Source organism: Polypterus senegalus, chromosome 2 (assembly GCF_016835505.1).
Source record: "Polypterus senegalus isolate Bchr_013 chromosome 2, ASM1683550v1, whole genome shotgun sequence".
Taxonomy (NCBI): Eukaryota; Metazoa; Chordata; class Cladistia; order Polypteriformes; family Polypteridae; genus Polypterus; species Polypterus senegalus.
In genome coordinates, this window is record NC_053155.1 from 15,748,098 (window position 1) to 15,766,278 (window position 18,181).

The following is an 18,181-nucleotide window of genomic DNA, read 5'->3' on the forward strand; positions in this document are numbered from 1 at the left end:
ACTCTGGGCCCCGGTGTACCACTCCACAACGGCGTCTCCTCTGCTTATAGTGTAAGGGCCTTGCAGCACAACGAGACGCCTGCTGACAGATGCAGTCTACCATCACATTCTGGCTCGTGTCCCCCGCTGGAATTCCTCAGCTTTACACAGGAGACTATGTAAGCCCTGCTACAGCTCCCAGTGCCTTCTTGGCGTCTGCAGAGGCCTACTTTGAGCACATGGATCGTTCCTGCTCCGTGCACCGCTCAGTAGGAGTGACCTTCCACTCTCTGAGGCTGACTTCTGAAATGCCATGGCTCCTGCCTCTGCCTCTCCATCTTGCTCTCGCAGACTTCCTTTCATACTGCTACATATCTGGGTGCAGGTGCTGCAGTCACTGATTCCAAGGTGTGAACACAGCATTTGACTGACCTGCCAGCGTTTGCACATGAATATGCGATTCGCCAAGCACCCCAATCAGCTTTAGAGTGGGGCATGCGCGTTTTCACCTGGAAGCTGTTGTGCAAAAATCTCATAAAAAACAAGCAGAGTCTTCAGAAAGACAGTCAGAATTTAAAACTTTATTCCATAGCATAGAAAACAATTGCAGAGCACATTAAGCCTATCTCAGTTCATGAAATGAGCCCCGAGTGTCCAGAGCGCCCCGAATATATTACAATTCTTATCTCCAAATGCCCCCCTTTCCAAAATAGCTTCCCAACATCTAATGTATAGAGCTTCCCATGATGTTGTTCCCACTCAGCACCTTCACCCATAACAATCACCTGATGTTCCAGACCTTCTCATAACAACATTCTTGCCCCTGAAGACATCCCCATAACAGTCTTCTTTCTATATTTTTGTTGGCAGGACAAGGATAAGTATCTCCTGATTACCCCTTCCTTCATTCTTACGGCCTAATCCTGAGCTGTTAAGACCGATGGCCTTTCAGTTGATAACAATTAAGTTGAGAAACAATTAAATTGAGATCAGAAGGCCCATAGACGAAAACAGGACTGCCTAATTAATATTTCAGTAAATGATTACTTGTTGCACTAGCACCCTGCAAGGCTAAGGCTAACCTAACAGGCCACTGTGCCAGTGAGCGGCCGCACACAGCTTCACTGATAAGGGCTAAGCTGCTAACAACCTTGACACGCTTCATGCTTGAGAGAAAAGACAAGCCTTTAACAATTGCTTCTTTAAGCTCCCTCATATGTGCTACTGTATTTTATTATTATTATCACTAAGCTGTATAAAGAAACATTGCCATATAAACTTAAATGCTATTATAAAACATTTACATGCGTGCTAATATAAAAGCCCATGAACGCAGACAGCAGCGCTCTTAAGTTGTGGCACACAGCTGCCCGGCAGTCTGTCAGAGGCCAGGCTACAGCTTACGAAATGGGCACATGTTCAGGAAAAACTCCCCTAGCTTTCAATAATCAACTCTTAAGTCCCTGTAGTGTTCAAAACTAACTAATATCATAATACATTGTGTTTAATTTTATTGCCTAATGTATTAAGGTGATCTAATACTTCAAATGCCATTTAATTGTTTATATGTTTTATATGCTAGCTTAAGAGCTTACCCTTTACTCACAAAGGCAAATGACTTACATGCAGTTTGTTTCAGCTTCTGTCAGTAAGAAGCTCGACTCCTGCATTTCTCAAAAGAAGTTTGCCTGCTTACTTCCTCCGAGAGCGCATGATGGCCTCGTCTCATAGCTCGACTCGCAGAAACTCAAAAACAAAGCAAGTAAGAAGGACAGGCAGGCAAGAGGCCTTGTCTAGTGTCTTTTTAATGTTGTTTCAGGCCGAAACTTTTCATAGCTAAGAGCACAAAACTAATAATAAGGCTTATTGATCCTTAATCAAAAATCTCAACAGAGCCTGCACATTCAGAGACTTTCATTTATTAATTTAGAACGCACACTGTCCTCTCTCATCACAAGCAGTTGGAAAATAAGTCTGTGATTCTCTCCAGTTTCTTGCTTTACTTTAATGACTGTGGCAAACTATCTTGTGTGTGTTTGATTTATATGGGTTTTCTGCAAGCAGAACGCAGCCACAGAGAGTTTAAACAACTTGGCACAGTCACATAAAAATGACAAGGGTGAGCTTTCTTTAAGGTTTTGACTGGACATACCTCGTTGTGAACTTAAATATATACAAAAGAAACATGCAGGTATTTACAAGTGTATAACAAAAGACAATAAATAATGATTTACAAAGCAATACATAGCAGAGAGTATACTGTAAGTTAAACAATAAAGCTTTAAAAGACACTTACAAGCCGAGTGATTTCCACAGTCAGATCGAAGCAAAGAGAAGCGCGTAGACAGAGGTTCAAATTGCTGCGTAACACAACTAATCAGACTCAGGGGTTTTATATACCTTAAAGATACGTGTCGGATGTGACTGAAACAAGAGATAAAGGGGTGCCTACGTGAGACACATAGGATCTTATTGTATTTAAATGTTTATTACAGGATCTACCTGTACGTGTTTTACGTGAGTTTCATAGACATTTATAACACCACTGTGAGTGTGGGACATGACTGATAGGTGTGTTAATAAATGACAAGTCAAAGGGGGAGCACAGCTCAACAAATAACAGTTACAGCTAACAGCATGTGGGGCAGAACAATGTTTGACAGCATATTTCAAACTAAAAACAGCTACAGTAGGCCCTCGTCTTACAGGAAATAAATTACAGTACGTCGTCTCAAGTTTATGTGGTGAAGTAACATAAAGGCAAAAAACAATGCAAAAATTTTAAATCGACAGGAAGAATACTACCATGGCTACTCCTGTTGATAGAAGGAGTGAGATGGCTTCCTTGTGCAGTCTCACTCACTCTCTGCGTGTACTTTATCACGTGTAGACCTCACCTTGCTACCTTCATGTGACTTGGCTCCCAAAATAAATGTAATAATACTGCTTAAAGATGCCATAATATCTCTAAAGCATTAAAACAATTTGCCAGTCTCAGTTACTTGTGTCACACTAAGTCGTAATTGTCCAAGGGCCAAAGGATAAGATGGTTTGTCAGGGAATTGCACCAGATCATCATCTACTGTAAACTAAGGTTATTCTGACTGCAACAGTGTATCAGAATATATCCAAGATATATAAAGGGCTCAGAGCACACCAACCTTTCATAGTCAATGCCACAAATGCAGCTATGCAGATTTTCTTTGTCTTACAGAAACTTTTATAAGGTTCATGATTACACAAAACTACATTAACACCTGCTAACACATAGAAATCACATTAAAACACCCCAAATATGGAATATTAAGACTGTCCAGGGCTTTGTTACATGATCGTCTTTTGGCACTCTTTCAAAGACAGTAGCTGTGCCTTGGAACACTATTAGCTTTTCTTTATGCTTTTCGAAGATATACAGTGGCCATAATTTTTGGTACACACTTTGATAAAGCAAAAGAGAGCACACATGGAAACGGTTGTAACTGTGAAGATCAAGAGCCTTGATTTTAATATTTGTTTTGACAAAAGCAACTGAAGAGAGTTTGTTCTGAGGTGGAGGTAAATGCTTCATCAAGGAGTTCTTAAAACCAGTAACAATTAACATTTCCTTTGATCTTTTTCTGGTAACTACTGCAAGTAAGTTAAAATCATCTTAAACCTTTATGAAAAAGACTGAAATGAATCATTGGATAATGAAACGGTAATAGATTCTAGCAACAGCAATAGCAATATGTAGACTGATTACTTTATTATCCTTCATCCTTCATTTTTGTGGTAGAGATTGTTGGTGTGCATAATGTACTGTTAATTGTGAATTCAGTATTTACTGTCTTCTATAATTTATGCAGCACTACAAGTCAAAACGGTTACATAATGAATGTAATGAATTTTGGTTTTATTATATTCTAGAGTCTACAAAGATGAGTAATACCACCATCATTGTCTCAGAATTTATACTGCAATGTGCCATTGAATCAAATCAGAAGACCATTACGATTTCTGTTCTCGCATTCATCTACTTCTTATCCATGTTTGGAAATCTTCTGGTGATTGCGGTTATAATCCTGAAACCTCAACTCCATGCTCCAATGTACATTTACATCGGCACCTTGGCAGTGATAGACCTAGCAAACACCTCAATTCTCATCCCAAAGATGCTGTCTGTCCTTCTGCTCGGCTCTCCAGTGGTTCCTTATACAGCTTGTGTATTGCAGATGTTTCTAATGGGTCATGTTGAGGAGATGGAGTCCCTCCTTTTAGCTTTCATGGCCTTTGATCGCTACATAGCTGTTATTTACCCTTTGCAATACGCTTCAGTCATTACTAATAAAAAAATTGGCATGGGTATCTTAGTGTCAAATATTTGTGGCTTAATTTTCATCTCTCCTATGCTCATTTTTATTGGTGAGCTTTCTTTTTGTCGCACCAATATCATTCCTTTCTGTTTCTGTGACTATAGTACAATGGTCCGTATATCATGTAATGAAGATCCTAAATACTTATCAACCTTGTCGGCTGTTGTGATTACCACCGGTGTCTTGCCACTCATGTTAATTCTCCTCTCCTATAGTCGTATTACTATGGAAGCCATGAGGATTTCTTCAGAAGGTGGGAAAAGTAAGATTTTCAACACTTGTGTCACTCACTTGCTTGTGGTCGGACTCTTTTATGTTCCACTTTTATTTTCTTTAATATTGCCTGGTGCGGGAGTGAAGATACCAGCAGAAAATTACAATATTATGTTTATTCTTGGAAATGTACTACCTCCTATGATGAACCCCATAATTTACAGTTTTAGGAATAAAGAAATAAAAAAAGGAATTCATGGACTATTTACATTCAAAAGGTAAACTCCTAGAAAGATTAAATAAGGGCGATATTTGTCTTATATTTAGATTTGGTAAAATTTTTTGATAAATTAACAGTGCTGTTATTACAGATTGGTGGTTAGACAGTTCAACGCTGATGATGATCAAAGAGTACTTTTTCAATTTTACGTCCCGAGAATGCATAGAGCCAGTCAAAAAGGCAAATAAAAATGTTATTTAATAAAAAATGTAGCAAGTAAAATCAGGAATATTATACTCAAACCATACAATGCCTGTAGGAGGCCATATCTGGAGGTTTGGCTACAGCTTCTAGTGACCAGAACTGCATGCATTGCTCGAGTAAAGAACAGAAGGAAATCAACCACTTTATTTATTAGTCCTGGAGGACCACATCTCTGTTAATAAAATTGTGAAAGGTATTGATTAGATGAATCCAGCAACATTTATTCTATTCAATATTGATTCAAATTCTGAAATATATTGTTAGAAAAGACTGAGAAGAGCATTCAATAAGGAATCAAGGAAGGATTACAGGAGTGTGGAACAACAAACTAACTCATGTACATAAAGTAAAAAAAACTGATAACTTTCAAAAGTATCTGGAAAAGACTGGGGCAACTTATCTATTAACCAGATACGCTTGATAGCTTATATTATCTTGTCACCTGCAGATTTGTGTACTTTTCTAAATGTTTATATTTTTCTATTTACCTTTGAGATTGTGAAATTAAATTGAGTAATCGTCTTTTATAGTCTGTCTTGGGAGTTGTTTTTTTTTCATTACATATTTTGTGGTACTTTTATGAGTATTTAGAAACCACACTCTTGTTCATTTTTTACCAATGGGGTTTTACATGTCTTGACAAAAAAAAGGCCACATAGGACTTCTCAGGTGCTTCAGAGTTTCAGTGTTTTACTGCTAACCTACCATACATAACTGTTCTGACAGAAATGGGGAAGGAAGTAAGTTGAATAAAGGACAGGAACAATAAGGTGAACCAAAAATGCAGGCAAAGTTCTGTGAGTTGGCCGAACACGGGTTCAAACAAAGCCAGAACAAATCACAAATATTTGGGACACCAGCCGGTAATTCCTTTTAATTCTCAGAAATCTCTCGATAAACTTAAACAGGTGTCGTCTGGTTACACTTAACATAAGGCAGTGTAGGGAACAAAACAGAAAATAGCTTCAGCATTAATTCTATCTGACAAAGCAAAGGAAGGCTTTCCTAGAGCTTTCACTCATCAGAACTGGTCTCTTCAAAAGACAAATTAGTGGAGGCACCCGGTCTTTTTATAAAGGGAGGACCAGAAGAGGCGGAGCTAATTTCCTTCATTGAGAGGTTTCTGGGAGCTGTGGGAAGAAAAGTAGATGTTTACCACGAATGAGCCTGCAAGGAGATCCTCAGACACACATGAGTGACAGTTCATACACAGGAAGTCAGAAACAGAATCGTAGTCAAATATCAGTTTGGAAGGATTCATTTGGCAGGAAAACTATCTAAAGAACTGTATGATGGACTGGCACCTTCTCCAGGGTTTGATCCTGCTGGGATAAGCTCCACCGGTCTGGATTAGGTGGGCTCGAAAATGGCATGACATGACAATCTACAGAATAATGCACCAATTTGTTTGTTTTTACTCCTTAAACTCAGATAAAAAGGAAGTGTTTGTTATCATTAGATGACATTAGACATTAGAACATTAGAAGTGTCAAACCGTTATCATGTCCTTGCGGAGCTGGATGGTGACTCTGATAATTCTGAGGTGGTAGGCAGGGTTGAGGAGCCCCAACAGGCCACCTCAAAACCAGTTCCCAAAAAGAGAGAGGTAGTGATAGTTGGGGACTCAATCATTAGGGGGATTGAAGTGCAGGTGTGCTCCAGAGAGAGAGAGTCTTGCACGGTGTGTTGCCTTCCGGGAGCACAGGTGGGAGACCTCCCTGGAAGGGTGGATAGGCTCTTGGCCAGAGCGGGGTGGATCCAGTTGTCATTGTCCATGTTGGAACAAATGACATACATAAGGGTAGTCTGTCAGTTCTGCGATCCAAATTCAAAGAGTTAGGCGCCAAGCTGAGGAGCAGAACTGACAAGGTAGTCTTCTCCGAAGTTCTGCCTGTGCCACGCGCCAGTCCAGGTAAGATTGAGGAGATTAGAAGGCTTAATGTGTGGCTCAAATCTTGGTGCAGGGTAGAAGGGTATAGGTTTATGGGGCATTGGGACTCCTTTTGGAACAGATGGGACCTGTTCCGCCGTGATGGGTTACATCTGAACGGAGGGGCACCAATGTATTGGGGAGACGTATGTGTAGGCTTTTCAAGGATTGTTTAAACTAGGGAATGGGGGGGCAGGGAGTTTAGGACAGGCCAGATTTAGATCTATACATGAACAAACAATGGTGTAGAAACAAAAATGCATAGTAATGTAAATGTAGAAGGAGTAACACATTAAAAATAGCTTGCCTTAATGCTAGAAGTATCAAAAATAAGGTAAGTGAGTTGGAGTTGTATGTAGCAGAGCATAATTATGATATTATAGCAATAACGGAAACCTGGCTAAATAACAAAGATGGGGATGAGTGTAACATAGAGGGATACACATTTTTAGGAAGGATAGACAGAACAGAAAAGGAGGTGGGGTTGCTGTTTATGCCAAACAGGATTTAAATGTAAGTCATCTTCAGTTGGATGATGAGCCCCATCTTAGTGAGGACATGTGGCTTCACCTGGAAAATATTAGGGAAAAGGTCTTATTTTAGGAGTGTGTTATAGACCACCCAATTCAGACAGTAATTTCAACACACATCTTTTTAGTAATATCAAAAAGGCAAGTTTACAGGGGGATATTATAGTCATGGGGGACTTTAATTATCCAAATATTAACTGGGATAACCTTACAGATGGAGGAGCACAAGAGCAGGAGTTTTTATAAGTAATCAGCGACTGTTTAACACAGCATGTTAAAGCACCAGCACGGGGTGAAGCCTGTCTGGATTTAGTATTCTGTAATAATCAGGATAGAATTGAGGGTGTAGAGGTGATTGAACCACTAGGGTCAAGTGACCATAATGTAATACAATTCTCAGTATTTTGTAAGAGTGCAGATGCAAAGACTAAAATTGTTAAGTTGAACTTTGGTAGGGCTAATTTTGAGCAGATGCAACAAAGTCTAAGTAGGATAGACTGGGATAAGCTTTTAAATGTGGAGACAGTCGAGGAGCAGTGGAACAGGTTTAAAATGTTTTACATGTAATGCAGGACAGATACATACCTAAATTTGGAATTAATAGGAAACTAAAAAAACTCCACGATGGATTAATAAAGATTTAAAAAAGAAGTTGCAAAGGAAAAAACTGATGTATAAAGCATATAAGACTAATGACTGCAAAGTGAATCGTAGGGTGTATGAGAACATGAGGGCAACCATTAAGAAGGATATCAGAGAGGCTAAAAGACAGTTGGAGAGGAATATAGCAGATAAGGCAAAAGAAGACCCTAAGAGATTCTTTCAGTATTTTAGTAGTAAAAGAACAGTTAAGGAGGAGGTCAAGTGAATCAGGAATAGTAAAGGGGAATTAAAAGATACAGACAAAGAAATAGCAGATGCCCTAAACTTACATTTTTCTGAGTAAGCAAGTAAGCAAGTAGATAACCTCCCAGAGGTAAACACGACTACTAAGGAGGTGCTGAGGGATTTGAAAATTATAGAGGGAGAAGTGCTGCTCAGATTAAATAAGATGAACAGTCAGCATGGGTTCAGAAGAGGGAGGTCGTGTTTTACTAACATGCTGGAATTCTATGAGGAGGTAACAAAAGGATACGATCAAGTGGAGCTTATGATATTATTTATCTGGACTTTCAGAGAGCATTTGATAAGGTGCCACATGAGAGTTTGGACATCAAATTAAAAGAAGTGGGAGTTCAGGGTGATGTTTTTAGATGGGTGCAGAATTGGCTCAGACACAGAAAGCAGAGGGTGATGGTGTGATGAACCTCATCAGAACTGGCCAATGGTAAGAGTGGTGACCAGCAGGGGGCAGTGTGGGGCCGCTGGTATTTTTAATATATATAAATGATTTAGATAGGAATATAAGCAACAAGCTGGTTAAGTTTGCAGATGATACCAAGATAGGTGGATTAGCAGATAATCTGGAATCCATTACATCATTACAGAAGGATTTGGATAGCAGACAGGCTTGGGCAGATTTGTGGCAGATGAAATTTAATGTCAGTAAATGTAAAGAATTACACATAGGAAGTAAAAATATTAGGTTTGAATACACAATGGGCGGTCGGAAAATCGAGAGTACACCTTATGAGAAGGATTTAGGAGTCCACTATGAGTCCTTCTAAGTCCTTCTAAGCTATCGACTTCCAGACAGTGTTCAGAAGCCATTAAGAAGGCTAACAGAATGTCAGGTTATATAGCGCCTTGATGTGTGGAGTACAAGTCACAGGAGGTTATGCTCAACCTTTATAATGAACTGGTGAGGCCTCATCTTGAGTACTGTGTGCAGTTTTGGTCTCCAGGCTACAAAAAGGACATAGCAGTGCTAGAAAAGGTGGTTGAATTATGAGGAAAGATTAAAAGAGCTGAGCCGGTACAGTTTAAGATAAAGACGATTAAGAGGTGACATGATTGAAGTGTTTTAAATTATGAAGGGAATTAGTACAGTGTATCGAGACTTGTATTTTAAAATGAGTTCATCAAGAACACGGGGACACAGTTGGAAACTTGTTAAGGGTAAATTTCGCACAAACATTAGGAAGCTTTTCTTTACACAAAGAACGATAGACACTTGGAATAAGCTATCAAGTAGTGTGGTAGACAGTAAGACGTTAGGGACTTTCAAAACTCGACTTGATGTTTTCTTGAAGGAAACAACTGGATAGGACTGACAAGCTTTGTTGGGCTGAATGGCCTGTTCTCGTCTAGAGTGTTCTAATGTTCTAATGTTCTAATCTTTATACCCACAAGCCCATGATACCACCAGAAGTATAATTCTGGGTTCATTTCATTGAAATGTGGCAAAAACCATTCCATGAAATGGTTGTACACATGATAAACAAAATGGTATCAAGGAAAGGGCAGTAAAATATTCCAGTTTTTTAACATCACTGTCTGGATTCAAAGTAATTTCAAATTCAGAATCCTTTGGTTGAAGAACTTCTAACAAACTCATACATTTTCAGAAAACGTCTTGGTAAAGGCACAGACAAATGAAAGGAAAACGGCAAATTATCACAATCATATTATATAACAATGTCCCATTGTCATATCCTTTATGTGGATTATGGAGCAGACCTCTAATACAATAAAGACCTCGTGAACTTCCAGTGATCAATTCACATTCTATTCTCTTTTGACACTTTAACAGGTTACAGAAGTCACTCCAAACTGGTCTTTTGATTCCTGAATCCTTGAAGTCTATTCTCCTACATCACTTTAAACCTTCTCTCAGTCATATTTGTCATAAGAAGTTTGTCCATTCTTTACAAGTCAAGCTCCTTTATCAGTCCCTTCAATTAATGTGCACCACTCTTCCTGTTCTCCTGTAGTCCATCATATGAACATAAGAACTTGACAAACGAGAGGAGACCATTCAGTTCATCTAGCCCTTTTGTTTATTTATATTTAGCAGACACCTTTTCACATGCCCCAAATAAGAATGTGACCCCCTCATTCCTCAGACTTTGAAGTGATGTCAGTAGAGTTCACTTCATCATACTGACTAATAGAGCTCTGAGAGCACACTGACACAGATGCTACACTTCAGTCTCTCTTAATTGGGTAACACGGCTAGGGATGTCTAGTCTTGAATGTAGTAATCCACATGATGAACGCACTGTGGAAGGTAACATCATCATGAAAGGCCATAGGGCTGTAACTCCACAGTCACTCCACACGAACTACTTCAAGGCCTTACAAAAGGGACAAGCAATAGTGGAAGGTACAAAGAGAAGGGACACAATTACACCGAGGACACTATAAGATCATGCCATACTTAGAACAGCCACAAAAACCACCTTCAAAAGGACGCAATGAAATTCAATAAATGTTCTGGACTCTCATTGGTCTATTCCTAATTAAATAATCTTACTGAAAGAGCAGGAATTTGTTTTTGCATATCCCTTGGGGTCGGAGCGCAGGGTGGAGCCATTGTACAGCGCCCCTTGGGCAATTGCAGGTTAAGGGCCTTGCTCAAGGGCCCAGCAGAGTAGGATCCCCTTTGGATGCACAAATGTACAAATGGAGTGAGCAATCAATTAAACAATTTATGTTTTTTTATAATTTTTCTGATTGCCATTACCTCATCTAATACTGTACAACTTTTAGTATACAAAATTTTAAATAAATTTTAAATACATTAAATAAAGCCATCAGTAATTTATGACTCATGTCAAGTCTCCCATTTTATATATAAATATATATATATACACACAGTTAGGTCCATAAATATTTGGACAGAGACAACTTTTGTCTAATTTTGGTTCTGTACATTAACACACTGAATTTAAAATGAAACAACTCAGATGCAGTTGAAGTGCAGACTTTCAGCTTCAATTCAGTGGGTTGAACAAAACAATTGCATAAAAATGTGAAGCAACTAAAGCATTTTTTTAACACAATCCCTTTATTTCAGCGGCTCAAAAGTAATTGGACAAATTAAATAACTGGAAATATAATGTTCATTTCTAATACTTGGTTGAAAACCCTTTCAGCTTGAAGTCTTGAACTCATGGACATCACCAGATGCTGGGTTTCCTCCTTTTTAATGCTCTGCCAGGCCTTTACTGCAGTGGCTTTACTTTCAGTTGCTGTTTGTTTGTGGGCCTTTCTGTCCGAAGTTTAGTCTTCAACAAGTGAAATGCATGCTCAATTGGGTTAAGATCAGGTGACTGACTTGGCCATTCAAGAATGTTCCACTTCTTTGCTTTAATAAACTCCTGGGTTGCTTTGGCTGTATGTTTTGGGTCATTGTCCATCTGTATCATGAAACGCCTGCCGCCCAATCAATTTGACTGCATTTAGCTGGATTTGAGCAGACAGTATGTCTCTGAACACCTCAGAATTCATTCGGCTGCTTCTGTCCTGTGTCACATCATCAATAAACACTAGTGTCCCAGTGCCACTGGCAGCCATGCACACCCAAGCCATCACACTGCCTCCACCGTATTTTACAGATGATTTGCTATTCTTTGGATAATGAGTTGTTCCACGCCTTCTCCATACTTTTTCCTTGCCATCATTCTGGTAGAGGTTGATCTTGGTTTCATTTGTCCAAAGAATGTTTTTCCATAACTGTGCTGGCTTTTTTAGATGTTCTTTAGCAAAGTCCAATCTAGCCTTTCTATTCTTGAGGCTTATGAGTGGCTTGCACCTTGCAGTGCACCCTCTGTATTTACTTTCATGCAGTCTTCTCTTTATGGTAGACTTGGATATCGATACGCCTACCCCCTGGAGAGTGTTGTTCACTTGGTTGGCTGTTGTGAAGGGGTTTCTCTTCACCATGGAAATGATTCTGCGATCATCCACCACTGTTGTCTTCCGTGGACGTCCAGGTCTTTTTGCATTGCTGAGTTCACCAGTGCTTGCTTTCTTTCTCAGGATGTACCAAACTGTAGATTTTGCCACTCGTAATATTGTAGCAATTTCTCGGATGGGTTTTTTCTGTTTTCGCAGCTTAAGGATGGCTTCTTTCACCTGCATGGAGAGCTCCTTTGACCGCATGTTGTCTGTTCAAACTAAAATCTTCCACATGCAAGCACCACACCTTAAATCAACTCCAGGCCTTTTATATGCTTAATTGATAAGACATAACGACAGACTTGCCCACACCTGACTATGAAATAGCCTTTGAGTCAATTGTCCAATTACTTTTGAGCCCCTGAAATGAAGGGATTGTGTTAAAAAAATGCTTTAGTTGCCTCTCATTTATATGCAATCGCTTTGTTCAACCCGCTGAATTAAAGCTGAAAGTCTGCACTTCAACTGCATCTGAGTTGTTTCATTTAAAATTCATTGTGGTAATGTACAGAACCAAAATTAGAAAAAAGTTGTCCCTGTCCAAATATTTGTGGACCTAACAGTATATAGTGATGGACGGACGGCATTTCAGTCTGGCTGGAATGTCCCTCAACTAGAAGAAAGAGCCTTTTTAGGGCACTACATCCCCCGGGATGCTAGATGGCAGCTCCCCTGGATGGAAATGCTTCCCCGGATTCCTGCAGGGCAGCATGGGACATGGAGTCCGGTTCTTCAGCCCTGTTGGGTGCCGTGGGTGCCTCCAGGGGGAGCTCACCTAGAACCAGGGGGATATTATCACAACGTTAACCTGGAAGTACGTAAGAGTCACAAGGATGGAAACCCGTGTACTTCCGGGACACCTGAAGAAAGTGTTTGACCTGGAGACGGAATACTTCCGTGTCATGGACTATAAAGTATTGTGGGAAACCCCAGCAGATTGAGCCGGAGTTGGGAGGGAATGCTATAGAGCTACTGGGTGGAGAAGAGGATTGTTATTGTGATTATTGTCATTATTATTGATTTATTATTGTTTATTGAGTATAGTGGAGGTGGAGGCGCTTTGTGCACTATATTTACGAAATTCAAAATATTTCTTATATTTTATCTGGTGTCGGATGTGTTGTCTACAGGTTTCACGGGGCAACAGCAAACCCTGCTGTCACAATATATATATATATATATATATATATATATAATATACAGTGGTGTGAAAAACTATTTGCCCCCTTCCTGATTTCTTATTCTTTTGCATGTTTGTCACACAAAATGTTTCTGATCATCAAACACATTTAACCATTAGTCAAATATAACACAAGTAAACACAAAATGCAGCTTTTAAATGATGGTTTTTATTATTTAGGGAGAAAAAAAAATCCAAACCTACATAGCCCTGTGTGAAAAAGTAATTGCCCCCTGAACCTAATAACTGGTTGGGCCACCCTTAGCAGCAATAACTGCAATCAAGCGTTTGCGATAACTTGCAATGAGTCTTTTACAGCTCTCTGGAGGAATTTTGGCCCACTCATCTTTGCAGGATTGTTGTAATTCAGCTTTATTTGAGGGTTTTTTAGCATGGACCGCCTTGTTAAGGTCATGCCATAGCATCTCAATTGGATTCAGGTCAGGACTTTGACTAGGCCCCTCCAAAGTCTTCATTTTGTTTTTCTTCAGCCATTCAGAGGTGGATTTGCTGGTGTGTTTTGGGTCATTGTCCTGTTGAAGCACCCAAGATCGCTTCAGCTTGAGTTGACGAACAGATGGCCGGACATTCTCCTTCAGGATTTTTTGGTAGACAGTAGAATTCATGGTTCCATCTATCACAGCAAGCCTTCCAGGTCCCGAAGCAGAAAAACATCCCCAGACCATCACACTACCACCACCATATTTTACTGTTGGTATGATGTTCTTTTTCTGAAATGCTTTGTTCCTTTTACGCCAGATGTAACGGGACATTTGCCTTCCAAAAAGATCAACTTTTGTCTCATCAGTCCACAAGGTATTTTCCCAAAAGTCTTGGCAATCATTGAGATGTTTCTTAGCAAAATTGAGACGAGCCCTAATGTTCTTTTGCTTAACAGTGGTTTGCATCTTGGAAATCTGCCATGCAGGCCGTTTTGCCCAGTCTCTTTCTTATGGTGGAGTCGTGAACACTGACCTTAATTGAGGCAAGTGAGGCCTGCAGTTCTTTAGACGTTGTCCTGGGGTCTTTTGTGACCTCTCGGATGAGTCGTCTCTGCGCTCTTGGGGTAATTTTGGTCGGCCGGCCACTCCTGGGAAGGTTCACCACTGTTCCATGCTTTTGCCATTTGTGGATAATGGCTCTCACTGTGGTTAGCTAGAGTTCCAAAGCTTTAGAAATGGCTTTATAACCTTTACCAGACTGATAGATCTCAATTACTTCTGTTCTCATTTGTTCCTGAATTTCTTTGGATCTTGGCATGATGTCTAGCTTTTGAGGTGCTTTTGGTCTACTTCTCTGTGTCAGGCAGCTCCTATTTAAGTGATTTCTTGATTGAAACAGGTGTGGCAGTAATCAGGCCTGGGGGTGGCTACGGAAATTGAACTCAGGTGTGATACACCACAGTTAGGTAATTTTTTAACAAGGGGGCAATTACTTTTTCACACAGGGCTATGTAGGTTTGGATTTTTGTTCTCTCTAAATAATAAAAACCATCATTTAAAAACTGCATTTTGTGTTTACTTGTGTTATATTTGACTAATGGTTAAATGTGTTTGATGATCAGAAACATTTTGTGTGACAAACATGCAAAAGAATAAGAAATCAGGAAGGGGGCAAATAGTTTTTCACACCACTGTATATATATATTGTCACACATGTGTGAGTAGGAGACAGCTAAAGGGCTTAAGTAACAGTAATACCACATGCGGCCAGGGTGCGGCAGGGTGCACTGACTGTCTTTCTCAGTTCCCTACAGACCTTCCCAGAGAAATCCTGCCAGGTTCTGGCACATCAGAAGATATCACTTCCCATTCGGGGCCCTTCGATGATGTCACTTCCACTGCAGAAGACGTCACTTCTGGTTCTGGGGCCTTCGAGGACGTCACTTCTGGTTCCAGCCCCTTCAAGGACATCACTTTCAATACGGCCCTTTAAAGGCACAATTTTAACATCATTGAGACAGTTCTATCTTGAAATCAGTCGAATGAACAACTCTGTTCTACTCTAAAAGCCTTTTGCAGCCAGGGAGATTATATTGGTGGCTGCCTCAAACCTTTTTCACGATGTCTGGTCTCAGTTATTATCACTATATATATATATATATATAAATATATATATATATATATATATATATATAGTAAAGAATTCCACGTACAGTCGAAAAAGGTTTGGGGTTTTTCCGGCCCCGTATATTGTCTACACACTTCAGACAATAAAAAAAACAGGTCAAAAACAGAAGAAACAAAACATTCATCTGCGCGACGCCATACTAGGCGTCAGCGGCCATTTTATATGGGAGGAGCTGGAAGTGGAGGAATGCTGGGAAGGAGGCGTGAGGGATGACGGGACTGCTGACGTCAGGGAAGATGGCGGAGGAAGGGCGGAAGTGGACGTGCTGCGGTACAGTGCCTTATGGCGGAGCGTCTTTAGTTCTGGAAAATAAAGGAAAAAGGTTAGTACCCCGCCATTCCCCGCCGGCGAACGTCTTTCAAAGTGCTTTAAGGTCGATCCGCGGCCTCCTACTCGCGCATGTGACAATATATATATATATAGATGTATGAAAAAATACTGTTATAGAATAGTGAAGTGACTAACCATTTGTGAAAGTGTTTATTTGATATTTGGACTTCACACATTTTACACTTCATGTCTACATTTTGTCAAATATTACTAAAACATTAAAAAACATTTCTGTTTTAACGATGTGTTTACATGGATTGTTGTCGACACGGAACACACATGAAATGTATGTATTCCAAATGACGATATATTATTTACCCTCTACAACTCCAGCACTATACTCCAAGATAAACACTGAGCACTAAGAAGGTTCTTTGCTAATTGAGCTGTGGTGATTGAAAACTCCATAGTCGATGATTCCCTGCTGGTATCCGGGGCACCTCCATGCAGCAGGGAGAGCTCCATCTGGCAGCCTGGGGGTATTGGCCCTGATGACAAGCCGGCCATAGACCACAAGGGATTTAAGGAGTGTTAGAATTATGAGTATCCCATTAGATTCAGTTTAGGGCTTGTTTGGTAGCATTGCAAAAATGACTGAAGCTGTTTGGAATGCAAAGGTGAACCCCTTAATAGGTCCTTGATATTAATATATTGCGAGGTGTTTACATCACTTTGTTCATCCACCTTCTTATTTCTATTATACTTAGTTGTGATATCTTGTGCTGTTGAACCCTTACATAGTCCCTGGGCATCTGTAGTTGTAACCAGTGACCAGTGAGTAAGGGAACCCAAAATAGTAGATGGTGCAGAAAAACAGTAGTTCTTTATTTGATTATCAAATAGTAATCAAATAGTAAAACTGTTCATTAGCTATGACAGACATCCAGGAGAAATATATTACAAAGAAAAATGTTTACAGAAAAAACGAATAGGCATGAGAATCAGCTTATGAAAGGGCAAATGCTTGTCTTGGAGTTAACTTGTGAGTCTGTACTGATGTAAAACACCATAATAGATCCCTTCTCAATGGTACGTGCCCCAGGTTAATAATCCTGTACATTCACAGTATATGTTACACAGTAGACACTTAAATATTCATATACATGAAAAAATTATTTTGAAACAATACAAAGACAAATATTAGGTAAATATAGAAGAAAAAGGGTTAATTTTTAAGATTATATCTAATTTACCTAGTCCACCTTAATAAAAGGATATATCTGTGTATCTGTCTGTCCAACTGGTTGCTATTTCTCTGCCATTCAATAGATGGCACATCACAAATATTTGTAGTAATAAAATGCTTTGCAAATGTCATTCCAACAGATGGCTCATGACAAAAATTACCGCTGCTTTTACAAATCCCACAGCAAACAGCATATAACAGCGACATACACACAAGCATTTAAAGTAGTAATATTACTGCTGTTTTTTATGAATCCCACAGCAAATGGCATATCACAGACATATGCAGTGCATTTATCATTACACAAACATTTGAAGTGGTAAGATTACAACTAATCAATGGCACATCACAAATATTTGGAGTAATAAATTGTTATCATTATATTGCAATTGTCATTCCAACAGATGGCACATCACAAATATTACAACTGCTTTTATGAATTCAATAGGAAATGGCATGTATCAGAGACATATGCAATGAATTTGTCATTCCAACAGATGGCACATCACAAATATTTAAGGTAATAACATTACCACTGCTTTTTTGAATCCCATAGAATATAACATATCTTCTTCTTCTTTCGGCTGCTTCAGATAGGGGTCACCAACAGCAGATTATCTATTTCCATTTCTTCCTGACCTCATCATCTTGCTCGGTTACACCATCACCTGTATGTCCTCTCTCATCACATCTATAAACCTTCTCTTAAGTCTTCCTCTTTTCCTCTTGCCTGGTAGCTCTGTCCTTAGAACCCTTTTCCCAATATGCCCGGAATCTAACAGAAACAGATGTATTGTGTTTGTCATTGTCATAGATGGCGATTAACACAAATGTTTGTAGAGATGCATATTATTACTGCAAACGTTTGTGATGTACCACCTGTTGGAATGATAAATGCAGTGCATTTTATTACTACATGCATTACAAAATACATTCCAGTAACTGGTGCACTGCAAACGTTAACGCTGAGGTCTACGTTGATTACTTAGAGTTCAACCCATCTTAAATGGATAGAACAGCTAGTT